This window comes from Tenrec ecaudatus, chromosome 17 (assembly GCF_050624435.1).
Source record: "Tenrec ecaudatus isolate mTenEca1 chromosome 17, mTenEca1.hap1, whole genome shotgun sequence".
NCBI lineage: Eukaryota > Metazoa > Chordata > Mammalia > Afrosoricida > Tenrecidae > Tenrec > Tenrec ecaudatus.
Genome location: NC_134546.1, coordinates 1772957 through 1784937, shown reverse-complemented (window position 1 = coordinate 1784937; position 11981 = coordinate 1772957).

Here is an 11981-nt window from a genome sequence, read left to right as displayed (position 1 = left end):
CACTTAGCATAATTTCCTCCAGTTCTTCCCATGTGGTTATGTGCTTCATGCATTCATCACTACTTTTTAGGGATGCATAGTATTCCGTTGTACGTATGTACCACAGTTTTGGGGTATTTATCTATCTATCTATCTATCTATCTATCTATTTATACCATAGTTTTTAATCCATTCATCTGTTGATGGAAATTTGGGTTGTTTCCAACTCCTTACAATTGTGAACTGTGCCGCAATGAACATTGGAGCAAAGATGTCTGGCTGTGGTTTGTTTCTTGCCTCTTCTGGGTATATGCCCAGTAGTGGAATTTCTGGGTCGTATGGTAGCTCGATTTTCATGTTTAGATATTGTCAAATTGATTTCCATAGTGGAAGTACGTACCTACAGGTCCACCAGCAGTGGTTGACAGTTTCTATCTCCCCACAGCCCCTCCTCATTATTTTTTAATGACAACGATAGCAAGAGAAACGTTTAGCTGCAAGAACCCAAACAAATCTACAATAAAACTTTAAGGCTTTGAATTCAAGCGAACAGTGCTCGAACTCCAGAGGTCTTTTTCTTACATAATTCTACTGATGCCACAGTTGAGTGGTTTGACAAGGGACTTGTCTTGGGACAGAGTGTCTCCAGGCACTTACCTGGGAGAGCGAGGTTGCTGATCTAGCCAGTGCTGTTCGCCTGCATGCCGAGGCTTAGGGCACAGTGACGTGTCCTTCAGGCATTTATTAGCAACCCCACAGGAGCTCTGCCACGTTGCCTAGGCAGGACAGAGGCCAAAGTTCAGAGAGAGGCCTGCCTGTTAGCATAGCTGAGAAGAGGTGGTCACCATTGGAGTAAGTGTGTCCTGAGCATTTGTAACCCACTAACTTTGTTGTTGTTGTTGGGTGCTCTTGAGTCATTCAGAAATCCTAGTGACTCTTCACAACAGAACAAAATACTGCCCTGTCCTGGGCGATCCTCACTATTGTCCCTGTGTTGGAGTCAGTTGTTGCAGCCACTGTGTCAGTCCAGCCTGCCAAGGGCCTTCCATCTTTTCACTGCCCCTCCACTTCACCAAGCATGACGTCCTTCTCCACGGTCTGGTCTCTTCTGACAGCACGTCTAAAGTATGTAAGACAACGTCTCGCCACCCTTGCCTCCAAGGAGCTCTCCGGCCGTACCTCTTCCCAGACAGACTTGTCTGTCTTCCATTCACTCCCTTAGGAACGCCCCAAAGCCTGAGCGTGTTCTATGAGTTTTGTGGCAATTGCACGGAATTACCGAACCCAGCTGAGAAGGAGAGCGTGCCCTGGGAGGGAGAGTTGGCATCAGAGTTGGTAAGAAGGTTGGAGATGGGAGACACAGCTGACATCAGCCTCATTGGAATTGACCTTGCAGAAGGTCTGGCATCACGAAAACAGTCATTCTTTCCCCCGTGGTCCAAACACCCTGTGCTCTTTGATGCTTTGATGCTATTTTGCTTCTCTTGTTCTTCCCCCTGAAATTGTATTCCCTGCCTGGTAGGCACCTATTTTTCATTCATTTCTGACTCAAAAACGCTTTTCTGTTATGTCTTCCCCAGCTTTACATTCCAAGGGACCCCTATTTTCTCCCTCTACCACACATTGCAATGTGGGAGAATAATCTGCAGCACGTGGGGTCCTGAAGGAACATCTTACTCATCTTTGTACACTCGGTTCATGGTATGTAACAGATACTAAAAATATGTGTTCACTGAATGAGCAAACGAAAAGAAACCAAACAGGAAGTACTCTTATCGAAGAGGATGCCCTGGATATGCGTGAGCCTCACATTGTAACTCACAGCTGCCACACTCAGGAAGCATCCAGTGTCCATAAAAACTAAAACCAAACCAAACTCACTACCATGGAGTCCATTCTGACTCGTGAGGCCCTGGTGGTGCAGTGGTTAGATGCTGGGCTGCTAACGGTGAGGTCAGCAGTTCCAAACCACCAGGCAGTCTGTGGGAGACAGAGGAGGCTTTCTGCTCGCAGTTCTACCCTGCTCGACAGGGTCACCCTGAGATGTCAGCCCACAATCCTTCAAGGGCATACATAGGCATTCTTGGGTGAATCTGAATGTCCTGCCCTCTTCTTGGTGGCCACATTTTTATAGCATTAGTTAAGACAGAGTTCCTTCAGAATAGAAGAGGAGTAATTATTATATCGTTCACAGATCGGAAAGAATCCTGATCGTGCCAGTCCTCTTGAGTCCCAGGTCAGGTGGGATTGCACTCTGTGTGTCTGGAGTAATGGGTGGTGCACAATCTGAGTGTACTTGGCGCACTCCGTATCAGATCCCAGGGTCAGGTATCCCTTTCTGCTGAGGTCAGCGTTCAAGAGCGCAACGGGGGAGCGTGCAAAGCCTTCCTCCCGTGATTCTTCCTCATACTGAGTAACACCGTATGTGTCAAAATGCACAATGGACGTACTAGTAAGTAGACACATGATATTTTGTAGGGGTGAGCATTGCTATACCATTTGCCATATTTTTTGCCGTGACTTAAATAGAAAGAAAGAAAGAAAGAAAGAAAGAAAAAAAGAAAGAAAGAGAGAGAAAGAAAGAAAGAAAATTAGTTTGGCAGGATTTATTCTTCAAAACCTCATGTTGATTTTTCGCCAATTCCAGGTAATTTGATACGGCCTTGCAAACTGAGCAAGAGGAAAATGCTTCACAACGAGTGCAGGAAGAACATGGCCATTGTCCTTCTGACCTTTGTTAAAACATCCAAGGATGCGTTCCCACACCCCTGGTACACAAAGAGAAACAAGAGACATGGACACAGCTGGGCAACGAATTCAGAGTAACCGGAACTAGAAACGGCTGCCAGCTTTCATACAATCCGTACACCTGTGGGAAGTCAGAAAGTCAGAAAGTGGGAGGCCAAAGGTACGAATCGACTGCTTGGTGCGGTCAAATCCGACGCATCCCTTGACTCGGAAACCTGTCTCTTGAGAACCAGGCTGAAACCTCCCCACGGGAGGTGGGTGTGGTTTGTGAACAGTAACACATCAATGGTTTCTCCCTAATGTAGAGCTGCCAATGCGTTCACCTTGTTAATGCATTGCCAAGATAGGAGACATAATTGGTAGGGAAAAAAAATCCATTTTTTGGATGGTATGAACTGTGAACACTGTTTTGCTCTGGACACGGGCTGTGTAGGAAACAGATGCTCATGAAAACACTCCGATCTCGGTGTCCGGTCAGCCACCGTGGTGGAGCTGGCGCAGGGCTGGCCAGCATCTCCGGGCACTGGGCCTGGGTTCATCGCGAGTCAGGGCTGACTCCAGGCAGTCCATCACAATACACGGTCTGCGGATGCCGTTCTCAGGCTGGTTGTCAGAGGCTGACTGAATTTTACCAAATGTGGGTAAAAGGTGCACACTCTGATTTATTGTCCATATTGTTTTTATGAAACAAAAATGGCCGAGTGATTTCAACGGGCACAATCTTTAAGTGCGGTGCTGCTAATTGAAAGGGTCAGGGTTCGTACCCACTAACCGCCCTGAAGGAGCAGAGACCTGGAGATCGGATCTGAGCCTGTGAAAATTACAGCCCATGAAACCGTCTCTGTCATGAAGGATTGATAGGAGAGGCTGACCTTGGACTGAGACCTTTCCTGTCTGCTTTTGGTGCTGTACAAGAGAGCTTGTGGTATATATCTGCCTTGCGTCCACACCATGATTTGGACACCGTCCTCCATAGACACCACTCCTGCCCTGTGACCTCTCCTCCAGGACACTAACTGGATCATTCAGGATGTTAGCAGGAGCAGTGATAGCAGCTCTCTGCTCGATCCTGCCTGGTGCCTCCCACCCCTGTGAGTCACTTAACTGCCCGCACTTCTCTAAATAAGCCTGTCGCCAAATTGCCTTCAAGTGTGCCCTCTGCTTCCTGGCAACACTTGAGAGGGGAAAAAACTATTTTTTAAGTTAGAAAAGAATCTGAACTACATCGGAGATGAAATTCATCTTCCAAGAAACTTTCGGACGACCTCTTCTGTGCTTCCAGAAGATACATACGATGTAGTTAGGCAGTTAGCAATTTATAGTTAATGAACTCACTGCAAAGGAGTCCCTTCTATCTGAGCCTAATGTATTTGTACAGTTCAGTGCTGGGCAAACGACAACACTGCCGCTGCTTGTGCAAAAGGCTTCACGAGAACATCACCACTTCCTTCTTTATGAGCGAGTGGGTTGTGCTGCTTCAGGGACATTGCCACAGTGAGTGGTTATGACAGAGATCGTGTGCTTTCTAAAGCTCAAACGTTGTTAGAGAAAAAAGTTCGCTGACCTCTGAACCGGGTTATTGAATGAACTTTTTACCACGTGATTTCTTTTGGTCTCATGTAGATATAATCTGCTTGGTATTTTGTATGCTCAACATATAGAAACTCAATATAACTATTGATTAATGAGGAAATTGAGAATACATCGACAAATATAGAACTCCTAATCCTAGTTTTAGGAGCCCTGGTGGTGTCCTGGCTAAAAGTTGGGCTGCCCTCCACAAGGTGGGCAGTTCAAAACCACTAGCAGCTTCACAGGAGAAAGGCTGGGCTTTCTACTCCCATAAACAGTTACAGTCTCAGAAACGCCCCGGGGTCACTATCAGTCAGCATTGACTCGATGGCAGTGAGTTTGGAGTTTTTTGGAAACCTAATTTTACTTCAAATCTAGCGAATGCATGTGAACTCTTTTGTGAGATTTAATAGTAAAATTTTAGATACGATTATGAGGAAGTGGGGTTTGCTGTTTAAAAAAATGATAAACTGGCTATTCTGCACATGCTGTCATCGTTAAGGTACTAATATAAACTATGTACAACAAAACAAAATGCTGCCTAGTTCTACCTCATCCTCAAAATCATTTGGTATGTGGATTGTCTGAATTACTGTTCTCTGTTTACTACCTTGGGTTCTAAGATCCATTGCATTGGCTACCCAGAAACTCAGCCAAAATTCTTAATGAAAGGTTTATCAAGGAAGTTAAAAAGTTGTAAAATCAGTGAGAAATGCCCAGGGCAGTTGTTTACCAGGACACATTACTAAGTTTTGGGTCTGCTAATAAATGCCCAAAGGGGCATACCACTGGACTGGACGCCTTAGCCCAAAGGCACTTAGCTCCACTTCCATGGGCCGGCAAGCCCAACTTCCCCAAGTAAGTGCCCAGAAGCATCCACAGGCAAACTAGCCTCTGGCCAAAAGGCATTCATCTTAATTTACTGCGCGGACTGGCAAGCCCTTCCCTCTGTTCCATGCTCTGGCTCCTGTGCTGCTGCGGCGGCGGCTCCTCTGATGGTGTAGCTGTCATAGAGATCCAGGTAGTTCACCGCACAGGAATCCTGGGTCCAGAGGATGTGGTTCACTCCTACCTCTCTTTGGTAATGAGATCTACCCTCCTGCTTCTCAGAGAGCTCATTTATACACAGCAAGGTGGTTCTCCAAGGATCCTATTTGCAGCTACTCACAGGTGGATCCTAAGGGTTTCTTCCTCCACCTTCTTACCAGAGCCATGCCGGAAAAGGTGGTTTGGTGGAGTTAGGGATTTCGGGTAGAAGAACCACATTAAATAATTCACTGCTCTGCACTATGAGGTGCCCATCAATCCATCTCATTGTGTGGTAGTACATGATAAACATGGTCACAAAAATGCATTTGAATTCCATATCCTGGTGGATTCAAACTGACAGACATGTTCAAATTGATGTTATTATATGTAGTCTTGCATGTAATAGCTATATGAGAGTGATATGATTTTTTTCTAAGTCCTATGAACCAAATGTGCATATCAGCCTTTATGTGAGAGAAATTATTGGCAATTAAGGTGTTTTCTCCATTATGTGGTGTTGATTTTTCCAAATATGACCATAAACTTATTTTTATAATAGGAAAAGAGTATTTTTACAATCTGAAACGTTTGGCCTTATGTGACATTCGCGCTCATGAAGAGATCACTGAACATATGGGCGCTATAGCAAAGTGTGGTTAAAAAGACCAGATGGTGTCCAGCTCTGAGACAGAATCGGGTCTGGGGTCTTAAAGGCTTGCATTAAAATGGGCAGCCATCTAAGGGAGGTGTCAACTAAGACCACATGCAAGAAGCGCACCAGCCTGTGTGACCCCAGGATTGCGAATAATAAGATCCACATCTGGAGGGAGTGGTGTCAGAACTTCCAGTGTGAACACCTGGCGTGCAGAAGGCTTTGGTGACATTGGAAGCCCAAAACCTCATTGCAGGGACCCCACGTGGAGGAAGACGCCAGTGACTCCCCTCTGGCCATAGGCAGGGAAGTGAGCAGCCTTGCTCTCAGAGAACATCGTCACGCCAATTGTGGCAGATGCAGTTGGGTTCAAATGAAACACCTGATTATGTGGTCTCCCTGTTGACCCATTTGAAGCCACCATTTTTCTGTTTTCTGCTTTCTTTTCACTAAGGTCTTCCTCAGTTTTGCCCAGGCATTGTTGCTGGCCTTTCCCCTCCTGTTTGTATTTTGTATGATTTCTGTATGTGAAATCCATGATCGAGACAGTGGCTGAATTAGCAATTACCTAAGGGAATGGCAGCGGAGGTTGCAGCAAACTGGGGAGCTAACAATGAGCACAAGAAGAAAATGTTCTGAAATTGATTGTGGGGATGATTGCACAATTCTTATTAATATGATTGAGTGATTGAATTGTATGAGAGGTAGAGCATATGCCAATAAACTATTTAATTATAAAAAATGAAACATGTTTCGATGGGTGAAAAGTCTTGTGGAAGCATCTCAGTGCTGACCTGGGTCTCCATGTGGCTTCTCCAGCTCCAGGGCTCTGGCTGCCACCAGCATAGCTCCATGTGGCTCGTCACCAGAATGTGAAGCAGAGAGAGTGTGTCTCGTGCCTCCAAGGAGGCAGAGAAGAAGTCCCAGAGTCCTCAGGAGAAGTCATGCCCACACAGAGGCATCACTGGCTATGACCTGATTGACAGGCTAGACTCCACCCCTACACTCAAGTTCACAGGAGATTATGTAACTGTCACCGTCACAAACTCACCTACATAATTCAGGTGAATCTGATAGGGAGGAAGATTAGGGATAAAGGGTGTTGTCTCCACTGAATGCCTAGCTAAAGGAAAATTAGATGGCCAAGGGGTTTGAAAGAATTCAGGTCCACATTAGACACCTATGGGGACAATTCAAAGCTGGGCATACTCAAACCAAGGTCACCTAACTGCACATGAGGGTCAACCTGGGCATACACATTAGGCACCGACCTCACATAACAGGTGTGCCTGAACTCAGCCACTAAGAACGCCCAATACCCTCAACCAAAGCCCCCTCCCAAGTGGGGGTAGAAGGGGACAAATAGCAGAGACTGAGGGCAGGCCTTTCTCTGTCAGGTGGGAGGGATGGTGGCATCTCTCCCGTGTGTGCAGGGTTCACACTAACCTCTTCCCTTTTGGGTTCTGGGACCCCTGTTTTGGTCCTGTGAACTCTATGTTCCAACCTCTTTCCCACTGTCCACTCTACCCTGACGCGGCCATCTTCAGTCGTGAGCTCTCCCACACCCCCTCCAGGTGGCCTTGCATGCTTTCCAGACAGAGCGCGTGTTCTCTGAGACTGCACTACCAGAAAACTTTCCTTTCCCTTGTAAAATTACTTGGATTTACGGAAGTGCTTCTGTCCTGTGAATTCTTTCAACGTTGAGAAGCAAGAACTGAGGAAAAACCATCCCAGAAACCTAACAAATCCAGCGGGTTCTCCCTCAAAGACTACTAATTTCTCAAACTATTAGCACAGTCCGTGTTTTTCTAGTTCACAGAAAATTAGGATGGTGTGTTAGTCTGGGTAGGTTAGAGAAACAAATTCATGAACACGCATATGTGTATAGGAAAGGACTTCATATACAAGAGCAATTGAATATTGAGAAAGCATCCCAGCCCAGTCCAGATCAAGTCCATAAGTCCAATATTAGCTCATATATCTGATATCAATCTATAGAGTCTTCTTCAGACTCACGCAACACATGCAATGACGCCGAATGTAGGAAGATCACAGGCCAGTAGGTGGGAAGGCTTGTGGATCCAATGGCAGTGAAGCATCTCAGCGCTGGCAGGGGTCTCCACGTGGTTCCCTCAGCTCCAAGGCTCTCTGACTACCTCAGGGTAGTTTCATGTGGCTTCATCTCGGAAATATCTTGAAGGGAATGGGGGGGGGTGGGAAGAGAGAGAGAGATACATTCCCGCCTCCAAAGAGGAAATACAGGAGTTCCCAAAATCCTCAAAAGAAGGTCATGCCCACATAGAGGCCTCATTGGCTATACCTTGATTGACAGACTAGACTCCACCCCAACACCCTTAATCACCATTCCGAGAAACGGTTATATAACGACTACAGAGAGTGACATCCTATATGCAGGGATAATTGTCAACAAGAACAGCTAAGCTCAAAGAGAAGTTAGGCAAGCTATTCAAAGGGAAGTGAAAACTCATAAGACATAGTGGTCTGGGACCTGGGAGAGGGTGGGTTACCAGTAAAGAAAACACATGCTTGCTCATTAATCTGCTGTGCACAGTTTCCCATGTACTCAGAGTACCCAGTCTGCCCGATTACACATTTGAAAAGAAGCGTTGATTCAGTAGGAAAGCGCTGCGTGGCATTGGAGAAGCAGATGCTAGCCGTATGTGAAATTGTTCTCTCCCAATGAGTGAGAAGCACAAGTAGGCCTTTCACCCCTCGCCTATGGGGTAATGCAACTCTGCTTGTCAAACACACTTGTGCTTCGTAGGAGCTCCGACTACGTCACCATGTTAACTCATTAGATCATCCTGTAGATGGTGATATGTAAAGAAAACTTTAGTTGGTGACATTAAAAAAATCATAAAGAAAAAGGTCCAGCAAATCTGAGATAATTATTCTATCAAAATGATAAGAAAGGAAAATAATTCATTATATGATATTAGAGAAATAAAAATATATATTGTTTGCATATTTTTCCAAGCTTTCCTCCTTGTCTTTTAAGTTGTAGTCACCAGCTCTAAAAACATAGGAAACGTCCATTATTATACCCTGTTCTCGACTTGCCCACTTGTGAACATCACTCCTAAGAAGGTGGAGCCAATTTTCTTCTTGGATGTAATAGCATTTTAATCATGTAAATGCCTTAGAGCTCATCGAGACTGCCCTTCTCATTATACCAAAGAAGACACTGAGTTCCAAAAGGGAGACCTGCCTCACCCAACGTTCCACAGTTAGCTAATCACACCTATTATACTAGACCCCTCCCTGTAGCCGTCTTTACACTAGGTTGTGACAGTTACAGTTGATGTCAGCTTGTCTGGCCGGGATCTCAATGACAGGATCTAACACCGAGTGGTCAGCTCCAGGATGGAATCTTCTGTGAAGCAGCCCAGCGGTTAAACTGGTCAGCCTTCATACAATTGAGGAAGATTTTGTTCAGGGTGTGGCCCACTCCTGCTGTAGACTGTGTGCTCGTTAGCTAATGTTCTCTCATGTATGTCGTGGTGTTCTAACACCCACTGAAATAGCTACACAGAAACTCACAGACAAAATTCTTGATTAAAGGGTTTATAAGGAAGTCAACAAATTGCAAAGCCAGTGAGAAATACTCCTGGTCGTTGTTTACCAGGACACGTTACAAAGTTTCAGGCCTACTAATAAATGCCCAAAGGGGCACACCACTCTGCTGTAAGCCTCCGCTCAAAGGCATTGGGCTCACTCTGTAGGCAGCAAGCCCAACTTCCTGAATTAAGTGCCCAGAGACAACCAGGCCGCTAGCCAGCCTCCTGCACAAGCGCACTCAAAGTTAACTTGCTCTGTGGGTTGGGAATTCCCATCACTCTGTTGCAGGCTCTGGCTGCTGGTTCTGTGGTTGTTCCTGAGATGGTATAGCAGTCCTTTGGATCCAGGAGCGTCAATGTGCCGTTATCTTGGTCTTGGGTCCAGATGATGCCCTCCTGGTTCTTGCTTTTTAATAATATTCCTCCTCCTGCTTCTCAACGAGCCCTGGTGGTGTGGTTGTTACACATAGTGGTTGTGAGTTGGAGTTCAACCTGCAAGGTCAGCAGTTCAAAACCAGCAGTTCTCCAAGAGAGAAAGACAGGCAGGATATTCTACTCCCATAGAGTCTCCGTCTGGGAGACTCACAGGGGCTATAGGTCAGTATCAACTCCATGGCAGTGAACTTGGTTTGACTTCCTGCTTCTCAGAGGGCTCCGTGTATACAAGCAGGATGGCACTTGAGGGGACTCTTTGTAATGACTCACAGGTGAATCCTATCAGTATCTTTCCCCACCGGTTTACCACACCTGGCAGGGAAAGGTCATTCAGTGGGCGTTAGAGACTTAGGCTAGACGAGCCACACTAAATAATCCCCTACCCCTGCAGACTGATGCTGTGTGGAAGCTGAGCCACTTCTGCTGACTCTGGATCCAGCATCTGGGACATCAGCCTCCAGTTACATGGCCTGCTGATCTCAGGAGCCAGTAGCAAGCTGACCACAGCAGCTGTGCATCCTGAATCAGCCTGTGGTGGTTCGGTTTGCTGTTCCTCTAGCCCCCGCAGGTACACGAGTCAGGAGAAGCCACCAGAGTACTTCTGACCCATTGGCTACACCCACTTCTACAACTCCATGTACCACTTGATGATAGAAATCATTTCTAGAGAACCCACCCTAGCACCGATCCACACAGCTGAATGCCTTTGCAGTCAATAAAGTACAAGTGACCACTTCTCTGGGATTCTGGGACTTCAACCAAGGTTCATCTGACATCACCAACAATGCCTCTTGTCGCATTTTCTTCTGATGGCTTGACTTTCTGGCAGCTCCTGATTGATGTGCTGCTGTAACCATTATTGAATGATCCTTAGCAACATTTTACTTGCATGTGATATTAATGATATTGTTCTATAATCTGCATTCGCTTGGGTCACCTTTTTTTTGAATGGGTACAAATACAATCATTTGGCCAGGTGGCTGTCTTCCAAATTTCTTGGCATAGGTGAGTGCTTCCAGTGCTTCATCAGCATGTTGAAACATTTCTATGGGTATTCGGTCAATTCCTGACGTCTGGTTTTGCTAACGCCTTCGGTGCAGCTTGGACGTCTTCCTTCAGTACTATCGGTCCTTGATCATATGCTGCCTCTTGAAATGGTTGACTGTGGACCAGTTCTTTTTGGTACCGTGACTACTGATGCTGTCCATCTTCCTTTGATGTGTTTTGACTCATTCGATATTTGCCTGAGGCTTGGGATTTTCTTCAGTTCTTTTTTGCTTAAACTATGGTGAACATGTTGTTCTTTATGTTTTCTAACTCCAGGTCTTTACACGTGTTACTACAATACCGTGTCTTCTCAAGCTGCCCTTTGAAATTTTCTGTTTCCGTCATCATTTCTTCCATCTACTTGAGCTATGCTGTAATCAAGAGCGAGTTTCAATCTCTTCTGACGTCCACTTTGATCTCTTCTTCCGTTCCGTTCCGTTGCCTTCTTTTCATGGCCCTTCACGTTCTTCATGTGTGATGTTCTTGAGGCCATCCCACCACTCATCAGGTCTCTGTCACTAGTGTGCAAGTCTTGAGAAACTTTATGCCCAACAGCTTTTGACAGTCTTTTAAAAAATAAATCATTATACTGGGGCACTTACAGCTCTTAGAGCATTCCATACATCAGTGGTATCATTCCATACATCAGTGGAATCATTCCATACATCAGTGGTATATGCATATGTTTCCATCATCATTTCCAAAACATCTTCTTTCCACTTGAGCCCTTGGGATCAGCTCCTCTTTTTTCCTCCTCCCTCCCACCCTCGTGAACCCTTGATAATTTATAAATGATTTTTATTTTCATATTTCACACCATCCACTGTCTCCCTTCACCCACGTTTCTGTTGTTCATCCCACTGGAGGAGGGGTTGTATGTCTATCGTTGCGATGGGTTTACCTTTTTCCCTCTTCTCCCCCCACCTTTCCCCTACCCTCAT